The sequence below is a fragment of the Halichoeres trimaculatus genome, unplaced genomic scaffold (assembly GCF_033239565.1).
Source record: "Halichoeres trimaculatus isolate MK-OKI-2021-1 unplaced genomic scaffold, fHalTri1.1 fHalTri1_scaffold_8, whole genome shotgun sequence".
NCBI classification, from domain to species: Eukaryota; Metazoa; Chordata; class Actinopteri; order Labriformes; family Labridae; genus Halichoeres; species Halichoeres trimaculatus.
The window spans coordinates 33,655,290-33,675,415 of record NW_027437186.1 but is presented as its reverse complement, the minus strand read 5'-3'; the positions used below and the strand labels follow the sequence as shown (position 1 = coordinate 33,675,415).

Sequence of the window (20,126 nt, the reverse complement as noted above, 5' to 3'; positions counted from 1 at the left end):
TCCGGGATTGTAAAATATGTCAGGAGAAGGGCCAAGAAGTTGATTACCTGTTAGCATGGTCGCTATTAACTCCACAACACTGGTTACTCTGTAATGGCCCCAACTTGATGGACGTTGCCACTGTTGTATGAAGTCATTTCTAAAAACTGACTACAGAACAATTGTACATTTTGATGCTGCTAACAGGTTGAATTAAGTGTCTAAAAAACGCTAACTCATCTTAATGAATGGTGCTGAACACTGTCTCTGCGGTCAAGATGCGTGCACATCAGTGGCGGCTGCTGGTCAGTCAAGGAGGGGAAGCTCAATTTTTTTCCCGGCCTACATCATAAATTTGTTTATTTATTTAAACGTAAATTCTACCCTCCGTGTCAGCTTGCTAGCAGCTGGAGCTGCTACGTGAGACTACGACAGGCTGTAAGTGTGAGTGACAGGTGGAGAAGCTCCACAGCTGTAGATGTAGCTGCTTATTGGTGAAAAGAGAGAGAATCTTTAAACACAACGCTCGCCGTTTTTAAGAAAAGTAAACTCGCTGGGGATTGATAAAGCTTCCAGATCAGTCCAGAACAACTGAGAAGATGCTCCGGTGGAGGGTTATACTTCAAGATCTCTGACTGGCTCATTTCACTGTCAATCAAAAAGGGATTCGGCCTCAGACAGATCATCCAATCATCATGCAGAAGCCCAGCGTCAAGGCCAGCCCATTGCCTCATAGACCCCCAGAGACGCTGAGCGTCTGATGGGCGGGACAAAGCCCAGCGTTTATCCAATGACCCTCCAGTTTCCACAGTGGAACAACCCACTCTACGCTTCCCCGCTGAAGTCAGAGGATGCTCAGCGTCCGACTGTGTTAAAAATTAGAAGGAGGTGGAGCCGGTTACCTGTGATAGGAGCTGATTCTCAACAAAAGATGAAGGAATTCTTACACATATTTTGTAAATGAAATGTACACACAGCAGAACATATCACCACTTTTTGTGGGACATTTTAGGGGCAGCTGAGCTTCCCTTGCAGTCTTAGAGCAATCGCCACTGGTGCACATCTTTATGATGACGCAGACTGATAATCCCTCTGTATACTGGGCTTGTTCTCTCGCAAAGTCCAGACAAGAACATGAACCCACATGAGCTTCTACTCTTGTGAGTGCCGCCACCTGAGCCAGCCTCAGCCTCTATCTGGAGCTGATGTGAGTGGCAGCTTGTGGAAAATCCGCACCAAATCTGGAGCCAATGTGAGCGTGGCGCAAAACCTCAGGCTGTGCCAATTCCCACCTCTTACGTGGGTATTGGCACAGGTTTGGGCGTGGAAACAAGCTTACAGCAACATTCTCGTGTTATTTATAAAACATGTACACCAAGGCCAATCACAGCATACACCTGCTCAGGTGTTGATTAATCTGGCAGCTGAAAACAATTGCAACTTAAAAACAGTCCTGCAAATGAATGCATCAGTATGATTTGGCTGTTGAATTTACAAATCTGAATAACTGTTCACAGATTAAAAAAGCTAACAGGAACATTTTTTTCAGTTGAAGGAGAAATGCGCTGAACTTCTTACAGTGGACTGATTCAATGTGGAGTCAGTTTGTTGCAGGCTACACTCCCCTGAGGAGAGTTAAAGTTCTGAAAAGAGCTGTGAAATATCAGACATAATCAGATCAGATATTAACGTGTACAATATCTATGAGTGCACTCGTAAAAAAATATACTGTAGAGCACCACAGTAATGAGAAGCTTTATGGGAGGCAGTTAGGTAGATGATGGTTTTTATGTGCATCCTAATCTTATTGGCAGAGTTTTAGTGGGAGCAGAACAGAGACTGCCAAGTCCCCACTGAATCCTCTCTGCTGCAGACTGTTTGGTTTTTCTAGTTTCGCTTCAGAGATGCATCCTCACCTCATCATGAGCTGCCCAACGCTCCACCACAAGTTTCAAACACGCTCCATTTTTCTAACAAACCGAAACTGGATGTGCTTGTGGTTTGGAGGCAGTGTCTTGGAATTGAGTCCAAGCCAAAAAAAAGGGGGGATATCTGACGTGAAAGACTCATAGAGAGGAAGCAGGGTATGTATGAGTGAGTACACAATGAATTGTTTAGTTAAAGTCACAGAAAGAAACTTTAATGGAAGTTAAAATGAAAAGGAGGAGGATGATATCACTTATGGGATTTATAAATATGCTATAGCACATTTTTCCCTCATGATTTCAGGTGTATTCCTCTTTTAACAGTCTCTTTTCTTTATCTGCAGCTGCCAGTTAGCATACTGTGGCGCTACGTCTGGTTAATACATTTCCATCCCATCAGATGTGTTAGAAACATAATAAGACAGCAAAAATTAAAATGCTGTAATGAAAATATTTTAATTTCGGATAAGGCACCCGACTGATATCCACAGGAAATGTGCAGCTTCTGGGGACGTCTCAGCGAGAAGCTGAATCACCGTAGAGTCACATTACCTTATCTTCATTAGCAGGAAAAAAAACAGAGCACATTCTACTTAACTTTAAATTAACTCAGTGGCTGATTTAATACAAGAGGGCACCAACCCTTAAGGAACTTTTAAATGAGACACATTTCTATGTCTTGAATTTGTTACGGTGTTTAATTCTGCATACTAAAAGAGCTATTTGTCACAATGATTATTCTGCAGCCAGCTCCATGATACAGGTGTTGACTCTGCATCGTCAGGAGGAGCAAACAGAGGTAAAGCATAAAGGCTTAACTTCAGAGCTTGTGTCTGAAACTGACTGAAATTAACACGGATGTCTCTAAATGACCCAGAAATGAAAAATCTAGTCATGCACAGCGTTCTTCACCTTTGTGCCATGGAGGTGTGAGACGAGGCGACGAGCAGCACGCTGCCAACACCCTTTATTTTTAGATTTTTCTCAACAATGATTCAGAGGGTGTGATCGTTTGACTTATTGAGAAAAGTAGGATGAGAATTTTTCACTCAGAAACTTAACACAGACACAATGCTCCACCTTTTCCCTTTGAACAAAAGTGAAGCCAAAATACAGCTTTTTCACTCAGTTTCTGTGCTGTGATATTCAAGTGTTGCTGCAGCCGCTAAACAAAGCATTTATTAAACTTTCTAATGTTTGAAAGGAACACAACAAACTGATCTGACCTCATCAGTAGAAATAAGCTGCGTTTTAAAGCACTTCTCATGTTTTGCTTCATTGTAGGTGGCTACAGTTCAACAATAAGAACTTAACTTGTGTTTTTTTTCTTCATGTGTCACCTGTGGTTTTCATTTTCAAAGCCCTTTGTGATGCACAGAGCTTTGGGGAATCATTCTGTGCGCTCTTTATACCGTGCACAGCCCTGAAAGCTCCTCACAGTGTGAGCTTCTCCTGCAGGCACTGTGACAGCCTTTGAAACACACGGTGGCTGCTTGTTCTGCAGACATGTGGATGTTTCAATAAGGTAGAAGGGTGGGAACAAGTTTATATCTATTGCACAGGTAAGATTGTAATTTATGCAAGCAATAGATATCAACTTGTGTGCACAACATGATGATTAGATAAGAAGTCTGTCACTCACAGCCCAGTGCTCTGAGACGTGTCTGCAACGTTAGTGAATCCTGGTTATATCCTCCCAGGGCTCATCTACCAACTCCAGCCTCACCAAGCAGAGCTAACATAACCTGGATCTTTATTTTGCTGTTAGAGGCTGACTCAATGTCCCCCCTAAACCCTAAACCCTGATCCCTTATGAACTTAACTAAGGCCACCTGGAAAAAGGTTGGGTGCACAAGTCTGCAAGGACTCAAGATGGTAAATATAAATAACTCGGATTGGAACAAGAGGTGGGTGATACTGGGAATTTTGGTATCGATCCGATACCAAGTAAATACAGGGCCAGTATTGCCAATACTGATACTGATACTGATACTGATTTCTATACTTTTTGGGGTGCTTTTGTGATTTTTTTTTCTTTTGATTATGTTGAAAAACTAGGACAGAATTTGGGCAAAGTTGAAAGGTGAATACACATTACTTTAGTGTCATGATAAACATTTACGTTCAGGAAAAAAAAAAACAATGGGAAAAAAAAAAAGAAAGGAGGAAGTGGAGTCAGCTCTCCAGAGAGTACTGCGCATGTGCAGAGGGGCAAACGTAAACAAAGTCTTCATCAGTTCAGAGGTCAGTACAGCCACACAGTGCTGTCTGGAGTGACACAGACTGCAGCAGAGGACTAACTCTGAGCAGACCATGATGGAATATTGATAAAAAACATGAGTTTTTGGACGATTAATGCAGTTTTAGGCGCGGCGCTGTCTATACCCCGATGGATCCCATTATACGGACTTTACGGAATACGGAATTTATCCTTTAAGTATAAAGAATTATCACATCAAATAAATGTTATATAAAAAAAAAAAAAAAAACAAGCAAACTTTGCTTTTTGAAGCCTCCTTGCTTTTTTTCCTGGTGCCGCTGAGCCATGTGACGGTACATCATTAAAAATCAGAAGGAGGAGGGCGGTGCTGTGACACAGCGGCACTTACACAGAGACAGTTAGGTCACCACTTTTTTAAAACCGCAGCAGTTATTTTACGCATGTGAAAAAATTAAACTAGAGTATCAGTAGCATTTTTGTCAGTTTGAATGATTGACTATTTTAGCTATACGCTCCTATAAGTCAAAACAGTTTATTTACCAAACTGAAAGAAATATGAATATAAAAAAAATCTGAAAATAATAATTAAACTGCACATATGGTATGTTTAAAAATATAAAGATTAGGGAAGATTGATTTTAATACAGTTATTCTTAAAGACAGGCAGACTTGTATTTCTAAAGCATCGACATTGGTTTTAGTTTCTGTGGTTTGTTATTGGTCATTTCTTTCTTTTTCAATTTCTATGATACATGTTTGTTTACCTTGCCGTGTTGGTTGGCTTCCCTGGGAACCCCATGTTGCTATAGTTTCACATCACATTACAATGAACTGTGGGTAATTCCCTCACGATAATGCTGCAAATTTAAGTTTGGGACAGCCCTAAGCTCTCATGGACTTTGCAGGAACACACCTCAGTCAGTAAAGCCCCGTTTACACCAAGCAGTCTGGTTTAGATCAGTACAGTTTGGATGGGTTGGATCAGTAAAGCCTGATCTTGTTTGGGTTTCAACAGCTAATCGTGCCCCCTTGTGGCTGGCCACATGTAAGCCAGATGCTGATAGCTGCATCAGTCATGAAGTATAGCAGTGGAACACAGAGTACCCGCTAATAAATCAAAGAAGACAAAGACCAAAGATGGGGGACATCCAGTAATTCATCTTCCTTGTGATTTCCATGTGTCTCTTTGCTACAAAGCACAATCAAACTTTGTTTCAGAGAACTCTGTTTTTGTAAGTTCAGCTCTGGTGTCCACCATAGCTACAAAATAGACCCAAGAAAAAACAGATCTAACTTCTCACTGCTAAACTTTGTCAGCCAGTTCGGTGCCATTAGAGGGACTTTTGGTCCATGTACCTTAAATGGATTCATGTTCTCCTGGAAAAATCTGATCCAACCACAATCCTGAGAAACAGCATTTTGAAAATTTCGGTGCTGGGTTAATCCTCGATTTGAATCGTGGAGTATCTGATCTGAAAATCCTCACAGGGCCCTTTATTATGAGGCAGCACCGCCATTTTACCAAAGCACAGAGCTGTAAGACTTTCTGCTTCAATTTGACCTAAATTTCACAGGATGGAAACTTTTAAACAGTTTTGTCTTATCCCATCCTAGTTTCACTCAAATGACTGAAAGTTAAAGTCTCCACTGTCGGACATCCTTCTTCCAGCGCTACTTTACTCTAAATCACTCAACAGTTCAGATATGTATGAAAGAGTCTGTTCAACACTGTTTGCAGCTTTTTTTAAAATTCAATATATCCTCACATCAATAAGGGACCAGTCTGCAGATATAGATATACTCTATAACGCTGCAGATAAACATTCTCTGGAGGTGCTGTCCCTGAAAGATCTTTTTTGCATGAGACGCCGTACTCTGAACGGTACCCGCTCAGATCTTTGAGAAACTAATGAGTGAGTTGCATCCAGACTGCAGCTTCAGTGTTTATGAATTTACTGCCTGTTATTTTCATGCTGCTGTCACTCAGGATCTAAGCAACTGTGATGGAAATACACGTTTCCATCTGTGATCCATGAAAGCTGGAATAACCAGTCCTCAGTGTATATAACTGTCGTCCTGTTATTGATTCCTCAGTGAATCCAGGGAGCCGTTTCACCGTGAAGACAGCTCTTTTGAGATAAGAACCACATCAGCCAGTCTTTGTAAAACTAATGATTTCACTAATGCGACCGCTTTTGTACCAAAATAACAATACAGGTAATTATTATCTCAGGGAGGTCTTATCTTTAAATTACGAGCTCAGTCCTCTGGGTGCAGGTTTAAAACTGATAGCATCCCTGTGAATTTATACATGATGGTTTTTCTAATGAATCAGTCGGTGTTTTACATCGCAGAAATAATTCTGACTCAACCTGGACGGCTTCTCTGTGGACTATTTTTGTCCTTGTAGAAGTGTTTGACAACCCTTTTCAACCCTTTTGAAAGCAGTTAGTTTATGTAGGGTACAACAGAACAGGCTGAATAAATTGAATGAATAATGTAAGATTAACTAACTTTAATATAGTTCAGATTTCAGCCTGCTTTCATGCTGAGAACACCGCTTTGTCCTCAGCTGTCTCTCTCTGCTGTATGTAGGTCTTATTTTCACTCTTTGTTACCTTTGAAGTTATTTAGAGGTGAATTACTGACACCCGAGGGTGAAATAGGATGCTCTGGTCTTGCATAATTCTCCTTGAGTTATGTGTGAGAACTTCACGTGGTTTTCTCCAGGTCAGAGCAGACCAGAGGGAAACATTCAGGGTCGAAGCAGCTAACGACAGTTAGCAAAGTGTTTTCATCAAATGTCAGACGCTGCTCTGCTCAGAAGATGATCATGGCAGCAGCAGTTAAATCAGAAATATGAAACATATCAGAGGATATCTGAGCTTGCATTTTGTAAATTATCAAGTAGAACAAAACGATAGCTGGCCGTGAAGCGCAACAAATGCGGCCAATTCAAAAAAAAAAAAAAAAATAGAAAACAGGAAGTATAAAGCTGGATCAATGCCAGACATAAAAGGTCGATTTGTGGCAACAATATGAGGTTGAATTTGGCCTGCAAAACCCACCACAATCAAACTGACAATGAGAGAAGTTGAAATTGCCACTACAATGGATGAGCAGGCAGCAAAGATTGATTTGACAACTATTCTGTTGTCAGCTGTGTATCTTTTTTGCTCCAATGTCACGATCGTGAAAGGTTTTGGGAGATTTTAAGTTAAAGCTATGGTCTATGATCTGAAACCCAGTTTGGCTGATGAGACATATTTGAAAAACGCAGCCTCACTCACCCCTCCCCTCCGTGTTCCAAGATCCCGCCCCCCAGCTCGTATCGCCCTTCTTCGCCTCCTAACAACACGCCCCCTCCCACAGAGCAAGAAGCCGACCGGCAGAAAATGTAACAAACAAGACAGTCATCCTCCTTGTAACACACAGTGGTAGCTTTTTAATTGGACCGGCGCGATCAAAACCATGAATTAGCCGGCGAAGCAGGTCTGGCGTTGCCACTGCCAGCTGATCAGAGCAGAGCCGACTGTGGGCGTGGCTTTACCTTTCTCGGCGTGTCTTCACCAGCTCAGTTTACAATGCTAAAGATGTGTGGCTAACTTATGCTAAAATCTATTGACAGAGCCGACCCGTTCCGACCAGCAGCGTTCAGTCATTAGCCAGTACAGGCACAGACTAACCAGAGTTATTCAGCTGACGTCTCTCACTGTGGTAAACAAAGTCAACAGAAACTCAGCTGTCCTGGCGTCAGTCTTCAGTCCCAAATCCCTCTGCAGCTTTTTCCACCAGTCGTACATTTCTCCAATATTCAGTCTCTGTTGGCACCTGTATGGCTCATAATTCTTCCTTGCTTTAGCCTTTTCCTTAAAACTTTTTTCGTTTTCTTTCCTTCCCTGTGGAGGGTAACAGTAACAGCTTCCTGGTTTCGGTCTTCTCTGGCCCCATGATGCTTCGGTAGCTGAGCAGCTAGCTGACGTGAGAGGGGTAGTGGGGAAGGACAAGGTGGGACCATGGGCAGTACGGTGCGGAGCGAGGGAGACAGGGGATTGGATGGGCTAACGCACAAATCCAAAATGAGGGAAACGGCGGTTCAGATTGGTCAATTATTAAGCCGTTTTGCAGCCACTGTACTGAAAGAATTTTTTTGGTTCTTTTTGGTTTTTATATTGCATAGATCGGACCATTAGACCATAACAGCCTCAAAAAGGTGTTAATAATAATAACTACCTAGCTTCAAATCGTAGACCATAGCTTGTGGACTCTGGTAGCAGGTGAATGAATCTGGTAGTGTGTAGTGAGTTGATTTTATTGACATATCTCAATGAGCGTACAGTCTTTGCCTTTTATAATGTGTGCAAATAAAGTAAGGGACTAAGTTTTGATTTTAGTAAGGGTCAATTTTGGACTCCATAATAATATTGTGTTTGGTTGATTATTTCTTTGTTGTAACAACGCGTCTCGGCAATTAATCTTATTTTGTTGAAAAGTCTGTCCACATTTGTAAGGAAAAGTGATGGGAAAAGCATTTTTTTCAGTGTGTTGAATTAGTAGAATCGTTTCAGTAAAGTGATTTGTTAAAAAGATTTGATCTCCAATTTGTTCAGTACTTTCTGCAGCTCTGCCTGTGAATCAGAATTCAATAAGCTGAAACCCAGTCGAACGTTTAGTTCTGCTTGGGATCGTACTGCATTATGTTTAATGAATGGCTGACTGATTGGAATCGAATGTTTGAACGGTCATCTGAGTAAAATTAAGTTGTATAGGCTGTTTGCAAACTGACTGCAGCTATAAAAGCACAAACATTTTCATGACACTTATGTGAAACAAATGTCCTCTCCAAATGTGCTAACCCTTACCGAGCTGAAGCACAACGGATCCTCCTGTCTGTTAAAACTCTTAAATCTGTAGTCATAGTGGATGAAGTGAGCAAAACCTCACCTAAACATGTCATACAGCAAAGAGTATCACACCTGAATCAGCAACAGGGACGACACCTAAGAAGTGTGGAAATAAAGATGTGTGAAGATCCATTTATTTTTATTTCTAGATTTGTCTGTCAGCAGTGTTAGTATGAGGAGCTCCTCAAGATGTAATTTAAAGAAAAAAAGTTTCACACCCTTTTTTCACTTGTGCCTTGTTGTGATACTGTATTCCCAACAGGAGGTGGCTGTAATGAGTCTTAAAGCTGTTTGTGTACTGCATTAAAAAAGCAAAGGAAGAGGGAAAAAATAGCTTCAGAAAACATGGGTACAAAGTTTGGAGATTTGGAAAAATTGGAGTATGGCAGTAAAATGTAAACATACAGGCCACAAGCAAAAAGGTCAAGACAGAAGCTGTCACTCACATCCCGTCTTTCAGAATCATTTTAGATTACAGAGACATTTTTGTGTTCCTACTTCAGGGCTGTTGGATTTGGAGTGCAGATTTTTCTGTGAATATAGCATCGAGCAACACGTGCTGTCCAAGTTCCTCCAAAAATTCAGTCAATTGCACACAGAGAGAAGTCGGAGAAATCAGCTCTGTACAGTAATCAGACCTGCAGAACTGGGACCTCCTCTCCTCAGTGCCTCAAATCATTTCAAACCTGCGTTTCATCTCATCGCTGTATTTACAGCTGCAATTTTCCTCCCTTTCACCCGCTGAAAGCTGATTCTGTCATTGGCTGTGGAGCCAATGAGCACCAGCTGCCTTCAGCCACTCAGAGACAAAGACTTCGTCCAGATGTTCAGCCTCCCTGCGAGGTCAGCGTGAATAAAACATATCTGAATATGAAATGGGCTGTAATTGCAGGTGAAGTTGCCAAATTTCAGTAAATGTTGCATTCAATTTGAAGTATTTGCTTTCAATTCCTAATTGATGCGCTCGAAATTGAAATTCAGCTGCTCTGTAAATTCATATTCATGCAGATCAGACTCAACCTTTGCTCAAATTGAGCCCTGTTGACATAAAAAAAATGTCTATTTCTCAAAGTTTAATACAGATTAACATTGAAATAACTACATTAACACTTCTGCGTGCATCTTATTTGCAATGTGAATGACATATGTTTAATTTACATCTTTATTTTTGTACAGATACTCTCACCCTGAACCCAGATTGTACTTATTTATATTTATTTTCTTCATGCTGCCCTGAGACAGCCTCCAGAACGGCTGCAAACTGCGTGGCGCGCAGCCACAGGTTATCTGAGTGGGAGGTGTTTGTAGCAGTGATAGCATAAACATACAGTAAAAGAGAACATGAGATACATCAGCTATGACCTGTGGCTACATCACATTATGTTTTACTCTAAATTTAGATGCTCTTCCTCTCCAGCGATGGACTCCTGCAGGCAGAGTGTTGAACACTGGAGCTGACTGGGTGGAAAAAGGGCTTTTTGTTTCTTTCTTTTATTGGATTTTCTTTCATATCACCTCGAGGACGTATTATTGATGAGAAGTGAGGCTCAGTTTCAGTTGGATCGTCTCAAAAAAAGAGGCGCCTTTGGGTCCCCAGAAGTCTTTTCATTCAACATCACTTCAGTTATTTTTTTAAACTGGTACAGTGCAGCTAAAGGATGTCACATATGTCACTAAAATGATATTATTTGACTCAGCCTTTCAGTCAGTGTCAGCAATGAGTGTATTAAATGTTTTTATATTGTAATGAACTGTAAATAGAGCTGCTTTCTTTGTGTGCCTGCATTTGTGGCATGCTCATGATGATGGAAATCTATGATGGAATCAGCTTTTGTGAAAATTTGAAGGAGTTAAATGCAGCTCTGTAACATCCTGCCAAACACAGGAAGTAGATTTGTTTCAGTAGGTGGTGCTGGATGTAGGGCTTCCTCTGTGACTGTGTCTCAATTTGTGGAAGGCCATCCTGTTTGAAGGCTCGCCCATAATGCAGCTAGCAAATGTGTCCTTCTGGTATCCCATATTTATTCACGTACCAGCTGCAACAAAATGTTAATACACTGTTAGATAACACAATAAAAAGCTGTTAAAAACATCAATCCTTGAGATTATTTTTGAAAAAGGGAAATGTTCGTGATGGTTGTGTTATTTTCATTACGCTAACAGTGTACGGTAGTTTGCTATTGCTAGGAATGGCACTATGTCAGCGGTCCCCAACCTTTTTTGTGCAATGGACCAGTTTAATGTCAGACAATATTTTTACAGACTGGCTTTTCTTCTGTCTCCTCACTGGCTCTTTTACACCACCCAAAGAAACTTTCGAAAGATGTTTGTTTTTTGTGCATTTTGCTAGCTTGGGGGACTTGGCATCAAGAATGAGTCAAAGGTATAACAGAGAGAATCTGGTCATTTTTCAAAATAAAACATAGTTCAGATTCAAATAATAAATCAAACTGAAATAATGTTATTTAAGTTTTTTTATGTGCGGCCCAGTACCAATTGACCCACAGACCGGTACCGGTCCACGGCCCAGGGGTTGGGGACCACAGCACTTTGTGACAGTGACGTAGGGTGAAAGATGTGGCCAGTTGGTCCAACTGATTAATATCAATTGGTGTGACCAATGTTTCTTATTAAAAAAAATATGATAATTGTGCAAAAGAGTTACAAAAAATATGATTTTAGCAATCCACTACACTGTAAAAAATGAAAGTCAAAATGATTTTAAACCAACTGACCCAGAAATAGAGAAAACATTGATGTCTACAGCACACTGACATGTTCAGTGCATCAAAACCCATTGTACCAAGTTTAGAAATGAAACTTGTAAATGTACTTTAAGATGATTTCTTTTAAATAACAAATAACTTATCTCATCAGGACAATTAAATATCTTTTAGGAAGACAAATTATTGAATACTTGTCATGTTTCCATGGTTACATCATTTGATCGTCAATGGGACTAAAAATGGTAGAAATGTAATAAAAATCACTTTGACACAAACAGAAATGCAAATTACATATTTAAAAAAACATCAAACATGTTGTTTTTAACAAAGTTAAAGCTGTTTTTTTGATACTAACCCTTGTTCGTCATCGTTTCAATTCAGTTCAACCTTTGCTATCTACACAGGCAATGCAGGCTGCAGCTCATAGATTGGGAAAAAGCTTCCCTTTTTCTCATGCGCTCTTCCTGTTGCACATTTTTCCTGATTTCCTTTTATTTGTTGCACTATGTTACTTAAAAGTTTACAAATTTTTACTTATTTATATTTTAACTCCCTTCCAGTTGTGGTTTTTAGGGTTTGTTTATCTAATATCCGTACAGAGAGAGCACAGTTGATAAAAATGGATTCAAATTCCTTGTGTCCTTTTGAAGATACTAGGCAAATAAAGACGATTCTGGTTCCATATTTCCTCCTCATTGGGAACAACTCTGCATAAAGCCAAACAGACCTACAGTATGTAGCATGTCAGCAGATGTTTTTCATTTATTTCTTCACTGCCTCTCTACTACAAGCACATTCGCTATATTTTCATGCAATCAAGTTTTACTCTGTAATTAAAATTTGTGCATAAGTTATAGCTTCTTAAATGGACATTTCAGTATTTTTAAAGCAAGGTTGTACAAGTCACATGTCCGTAATATTTGTATTGATGCTGGTCAGCTTGGCACCTTTTGTGAAAAATTGCTGGGGGAAACGGCGCGTAAGCTAAGCTAGGCTACAGTCTTGTGCAGATGGGGTCTTTCCAAGGGGTTTCGGAAAACGGCGACTGTGAAGAAGCACTAAAAAGTGCTGTTCATCAAGAATCCGCCTGAGGCTGGCTGCAGAAAGACCGTAAGTCACGTACACATTCAGCAATACAAAAAAAATACTTTTACGGCATTAAAAGGTTAAAAAACAGCTTAGGTCTGAAACACTAATTTCGCTATCAGCACACACTGTACGGTGGGTGAATTTTTTTTCTAACTCATCTGTTTAGAAGATATTAGGATCATTTGATTGCCCAATCAGAGACACAGCTCGACTTACGCGCACTATAGCTGTTAGAAAGGAAGCACATGTGGCTGCGTCCGTCGATTTGCTTTATTTCATGTCAGTAACAGACAGGTGACGTCACAGAGACTTCATCTGTGGGTCTTACTCATGCTTTAGCTACTTTTGAGGGATCACTATCACACATTTATAGCTGTAATTTTAAATCATTAAACCCATTTGTAACCTATTGATGCAGAAATGACCTTAACATGTAAACAAAACAAAAATGAAGCTCCTGTTTCGAGATGCTTGAGGCTAATCTTTACCTCCTCGGGTCGGTAAGGCATGTACTACAATCTGTGTGTGCTTCTGGACATTATCCGTTACGCTGTATGTTTGTATAATGACGGGTGAATCATGAGCTAAAAGCATCCGCTCAGCAGGTCATCTGTCAGGGCTGCTGACGGTACCAGCTGGCCCGTTCTGGCTGCCAGGGGTACAGGCGGGTTAGAGGGCGGGCCTCCCACTATCATAGTTCTCCTTTTTATATCAGGCGCTGAAACGCCGCCAAGCCTCAAGATGTGTGTGCCGTCCTCCAGAACAACAGCCTAATTGATCCAAAAAAACAACAGAAGGAAAGGAGGAGCAGATTGCCCACGCAGCCATTCATATCCAGCACATTACCGCGGTCCGGAGTTCAAACTGGGTCGGGGATGAAAAAAGCAGAATCACAGAGGCTACGAGATCAAAGGTGTGTGACTGTGTGCGTTAGTGTGTGTGTGTATAAGCCAGTAGAGGTATTTTGTTGGGAAGTGATGAAAGTGTGAAGCTGATAATAAATTGAAAGCCTCCTGGACATGACTGGAAGCCAGAGGATGATTGTGTTTATGGATGTTACCTGATTGGTTACCTGAGAGTTTGTCCTCAGGTAGTCCGTGCTTTTAGCATGAGTGGCACAGACGGGATGAAAAAAGAGCACGGCCTAAACAAAGTTCACTGTTATAGAAAGAAAACAGGTCAAACACCAACTACACAGAGCCGGCTTTTCATCCCGAATGTGTCTGACGATAAAAGCACATTCATCTGTAACAAGACTCAAGGGTAAAAAATAAAAATACAAAGTCAAATTGAGTGTGTTAATGATCTCCGTGATATCCAAAACGATTCTTTTATCACTTCAGAAAATGTAATCTCATTGTAATGAGCTGAGGAGGTTTACCTAAAACCCCATCAAGTTAAAATTACATTTTAAAAGCAGATCCAAATCCAACACCTTGAAGGAGGGCATGATTAAGTGTGTCCAAAAGTAAGGCTCAGATTTTTCAACATAATTATCCGCTGCGAGACACTGGCTGCAAGATTTAAGAGCTGACAATTAACTTTGTGATGTAACGGCTCTCTTCATTAGCTCCGCTATCTGAGGATCCTCTCAATAGATGTTTTTTTAGAAATAGACTAATCATGTTAAGCACTTTCTTGGTAAGACTGGAGGCATGTGAAATTGTGGAAGCTGTAGTTTGTTTTGGCAGCTTTCCTCTGCATCCCAGCAGCTCTGAGGGTGAGGGGAGCCCAGGTACAAAAAGAAAAAACAAAACTGCAGATGCATCATTAATTCACCCCGCTTTACTTTGTGGCTGTGAGTTCAAAGCTCGCTTTTTTGTTTCTCTGCGTGTGTCCTCTGTCTTCCCCGCGGGCCCGACCAGCCTGGCCTTTTGGACGCTGGAGGCAGGTGGAGTATCAGGTCAGGGTGGAAGAAGAGGAGCAGCATGGATCCTGCCAGTCACACAGGACCCAGAAGACTGAGTGTCCAGGCCCTGCAGGACCAGCTGGCAGATGGCTGCCTCAGGATAATGACCAGGTGACATCTGCAGAGTGAACAAGCCATCAGGCTAACAGACTCACCTTGACCCACCGGGGTAGCCAAGCTGCCCGTTCTCAACCTCCTCCTCCTTTTCCTTCCCATCCTGCGATTCCCTCAGGCTACGCCCACAAACCAAGAAGTGTAACAGAAGTTTATTGATTCACAAAGTTTCTCAAGTCCCTGGAAAAAGAGGTGTGAGAATGTCCTGAAAAAACACTAACAGATTTTGTGTGGGCGTCTGAATTGAATTCCCTTTATTCACTCGAGATTCAGTCTCTGCCTCCATCAACGCCAGATTAATTTAGTGTCTGAATCACGCTTTTTATTCCGTTATTCTGACCGACGCGCCTTTAAACATCACATTATTGTCACAAAACACAGACTTTTGGGATCAGGAGGAAGAAAAGTGGTCCAGTCATTGCATTATGCAAATAAAACCACCGCTCTGTTAATATTTCCTTCGCTGTGGTGCTATCGACAAGCTACTTTGAAAAGGCAGCGTTGGTGCCCTGTCTAAAGATTCACACACATTGGCTGCGAGCTGCTGTGCACAAAGGTCATCTTTTGACAGCGCCGAGATCAGGAAAAGGTCAGATTCCCTTTTGCCATTTGGAAAAGAGGCAGTGTGATACCAACATGCCAATATAATTTTTCATCTGAGTGTTAACACCATACGTTGTTTACCAAATAGTTTGCTGCAGACGGAGCAGAGAAGTTAAGGAAACTTCTAAAGCAGGAAATACGGGAGCGAAAAGGAGCCGGTGTGCATGCACACAGTGTGTTTTATGTGCTTCCTTGAAATAAAAAGCATGTTGGAAAAGGAGGAAACTATACATTTTGTTAGAGAGAAGAAGAATCACTGTGGGGGACTCCTGGGAAGTGACCCAGAATAAATTTCATACTAACATGAGCACATTGCAGGATCTGTATTTCCTTTTAAAACAGCCAGACACACCAAAACAAAGCAGATATCAGACAGAAATGTGTGCATTAAATGAAATCTTTCATGTTGACATTCTGCTTGTTTTCATTTGTTTTAAATCTGTCACAGTCACTCTCTAAACTTAGATCAAACAAAGTTTAATGGAGGACGATGCTGTGCATACTAATCCAAGGGCTCACATACGGCGCCTACATTATTCTGTGGCATGCATACAAATATGAACGGTTCGTTGATTGTGAAACCATCCGAGAGGGGGTATTATATCTCCATCAGGTGCTCGTAGTTAGAGTAGCCAGACTGGACTTCATCAAGACTTTACCTCCACGTTGCAGCAGTGAACTGTCAGCTGAGGTGTGTATAAAGCTAAAGCTCTGTACACTCTGCAGAAAAATGTGCTTCATGTGCATCGAGGAAATCTTAGACGAAATTAAAGTTATGAAATGATGCCAGAAGAAGTGCATATGAAAGATGAACTTAGAAATATTCAGGGCTAAGAATGTTGTTTGAGGTTAAAATAGTCTGAACATGGAACACAATCCTGATAAAATCCAGATTCTGATCCTGCTACAAAAAAATTCTCACATATTTTCCCCATATCGCCCCCTAATGGAGAACATTCCCTTGGTTAGAAGCAGAGTTTGCTGATGTTAATGCCACAAGTAACACTGCAGAAAACTGACCACTGATCATCTGATATCAAGAGACACCTGAGGGACAGGTGAGCTTTGAGTTCATTAGTCTGTGATGATGAAACAAGGATGTTTGAACTCGAAGGGGCTGTGAGGAGTTTCTAAGTGATCTTGAAAAAGTCTCCCTTTTTAGATTTATGCCTGATTGTAATCCACACTTTAAAATTAGATTATCAGCACCAATATCAGTTATTTCTAAATGGTATTTTTACAGCACGTCTTAGTCTCTGTAACAACACCATGCCGACTGGTAAAGTTTAGCAGAGAGAAGAGAGAGCTGTGTTTTTCTCCGCTGAAATCAATTTTTTGTGATTCATTTTGTAGTGATGGTGGACACAGGAGCCTAACTGTCAGACAGAAAAAGGACAGAAGGGCAGAAGAACCAGGAGGAAACAGGAGAGAGATAGAGCACGAGCTAAAGGCTAAAAGGGCCAAAGCCTAAAAGGGCAAAAGCGTTTGTGCTAATGTTGATTCCAACCCACAGTCAGCAGTTATTCTGCAGTGGTCTGTTCAAACTTGAGAGTCTATCAATAAAATGAAGTGTGAGATGTGAGGTTACGTTAGCTCTGATTGGTAGACGACTGGCAGGACATAACCAGGATTCACTAATGTCACACATTACAGACACGTCTCAGAGCACGGGCTGTCAGCTGCTCTACATATGGATGACTACTACTGCTGTACAAACTGAAAAAGTTCGCTTGTTGTCACGTTAGCTTACAGATACATCGTAGCACCAGGCTGCTAGTAGCACTACCATAGACTGTATAAAACGAAGTTGGACAAAGTATTCACAATGTCTGTTCCTGAAACGTGAAATGAAGCCATTACTCCGACGCAGCCACATTTGATATAATGCCGACTGTTAGTTTTTCTGGCGGTCACGTGACCTGGGCTGTGCATCTGACTGGAAAAATCAAACGAGCCCAATAACTTTTAAACCACAGAGATGGAAAAAAAATCACTTACCATACAGTGTGTGCTGATAGGGAAATCAGCATTTTAGACCCAAGCCGTTTTTTAAACCAGGCTGTAAATGTGCTTTTTGATGCCATAAAAGTCTGTTTTTATGACTGGGTGTGTACGTGACCTCCAACTTTCTGCAGCCAGCCTCAAGAGGATTCTCAACAAACAGCGACTTTTAGCACCTCCATATAAGCTTCATTTTTACTGATCGTCTGTTGCCTCTTGAGCACTACATATAGCCAGCTACTGCTTGTCACGTTTCAAACAACAGCACTACACAACTGTATTTTTAAATACCTTACCTTGTGTTGTATCTGGTAAAAAGTTTTCTTGAACAAAGAAAGTTTGTTCCACATCAGGTGTTGTTAAAAGCGATGTCTTTACTACAGTGTACTTGACACTTCAGGCCAAAAGGTGGCGATGCTGTCCAATTAAAACAGCTCCTCCTCACAGCATCTTTAAGGTTTTATAAATGCAGCTGAGAAACAAAGATGTGACAGCAGCTAAGTCCGTGAGTTAAACATGAAATAGATTTGATGTGAATTTTAATTAATATCTCACAGGTTTTATTTGTTTGAGGCTGGATTAGCATGCTTGATCAGAGATTATGTGTTTTCAGGAAACACAAACATACAGTTAAGAGCAGAGGGTTGAATCTCTTATTCATGCTTTGTTTCAAAGACTTTCATTATTGCGAGCAGAATGTAACAAAAATTTTTACTTCCAGGTTTGCTTTCTAATCCTCTCCACATTCTCCTTCCCTTCTCTCTGATATCTCTGACTAAACAGACCCAACGTGTCAGTTCCTCCTCTCTGTCCAGTCTCACAGGAGGCCGGCGTCTTACCTTGCAGTCTCTGTGTCCATCTCTCTCACACTGAGTGAATGTATTCCCTTCTCTGTGTCTCCACAGCTTCTCTAAGCTCCTCTGGCTTATGCACACTGCTTTGGATGCTTTTCAAGTGTTTAACCCACTTTCTGCTCTTGCTTATAGACAAACATACTTCTGGGGTTTCACTGACTTTTGTATTGAAGCGTAGCGCAGAAAGACTCCCTGAGCTGCAGAAAGGCTCACAATGAAAAGTCTATTTACATAAACATCCTTTGTCACCTTTGAGAACGGTCATGGTCGGATGGCTTGCTTTTGTGATGAAGCTGTAATTGGATGTGCTGAGAGCTTTCTGAAAGGAAACCAATACATAATATCATACGCAAATAATAATAAACAAGTTTTTGTTTGTGTGAGGATCAGGTCGACAGAGGACTATCAAACCGTACATCTGAGACATGTTGAAACCCTGCAGCTGAAACTTTTTCTCCATGTTTAGATTTATGTAAAGATGGACAGCATGCCAGCATCTAAAAAGTGAAGCCAAAGCATTTAAAGCTCCTCACTATTAATGATATGTAAGGGTTCATTTCCTCAAGAAGTTTACCTTAAACTATTTACTTTATGACATAAAAATGTCTCTTACATCATGATTGACATTGATTTTGAAAATGCAGCTTGCCGTAGAAAGAGATTCGAGAAAGATTAGGAAATTGTGTGTTTGTTTTGATCTCCAAACTGTCCCAAAACTGTCCCTAAACCAGAAAAACATGGTTCCAGAGTAGCACCAACTCTTAGCTGGACTAGGAGAAAAACTGCTCCAATCAGGGGAAGGAGATTGAGTAACTGTGTGTCAAATTACAACACCTACAACTTTGTTGTGGCTAAAAGTAACCTGAATAATATTTAAAAGATAAAATAAAAGATTTTTTTAGTGCAAATATAAAAGGGGGGGAAAAAAAGTTCATTTATTGCTGATTTTTACCATTTATTCCATCTTATGATCCAACACGAGCTGCAGTGTTCCTCTAATTTTTCCTGCAACTTCTAAAGCTCTATTTCTTCACAGTGGTTCAGTTCAGTTTGTCTCGGTATGGCACACATTTTGTGGTGTTTCCTTTGACTAAAACCAGAACAGATCCCTGAATTACAGACACATACCATCCCACTTTTGGTACCCCTCTGTTGAGGTGCCAGACATAAGCCGCGTTTCCACCAAGCAGTCCGGTTGGGCTCAGTACAGTTTGGCACAGTTTGGTACAGTTAAGCCTGATCCCATCATTTCCTCTCTGTGATTGGCATGTAGCTCTTTGATACAAAGTGCAATCAAGCTTTGTTTCAGAGAAGTCTGTGTGACACCAGGAGAAATGCTGGTGCTGTCGGGCTAAGTGACGATTTTTTCGACCAATCAACGGACTGCAATGTTGTTGCTCCGCCTTCTGAGAGCGGATTGGTTCAGTCTGGCACCCATAGGAAAGGGTCCCAAAAAGTGGGACGGCTCGTCTCGGTTGTTTGGGGATCTGTCCCGGGATAAGTCAGTGGAAACGCCACAAAATGCGCACCATACTGAGATGAACCAAACTTGTCTGCTTGTTGGAAATGCAGCTATAATGACCTGACTAGGAATTGGTACCTTTCACATTGTAAATGATGCCTGGTACCTAACAATCGATATCAGTATTCAATTGTGCCAAATTTTCTGTACTTTTGTGTGTATTTATGTGGCAATACATATTAATTTGTTTAATATTAAATTCTCAAAGTTTTTTAGTATAACTTTTTATTCTTCATTATATAACCTTGCAATGCTGTGTTAATGTCCAGCATGGAAAAT

General features: G+C 41.0%; 1 long non-coding RNA gene across 1 annotated transcript in view; it reads left to right on the top strand.

Moving 5' to 3' along the window:
- LOC141795593 (uncharacterized) overlaps positions 1–15,768 on the top strand; it is a 104,822-nt gene extending 89,054 nt beyond the window's left edge. The window contains exons 3-4 of the long non-coding RNA XR_012598618.1: positions 13,560–13,757; positions 14,710–15,768. This is a non-coding gene — a long non-coding RNA (uncharacterized LOC141795593). The remainder of the gene's footprint in view (positions 1–13,559; positions 13,758–14,709) is intronic.
- The last annotated feature ends 4,358 nt before the right edge of the window (positions 15,769–20,126 follow it).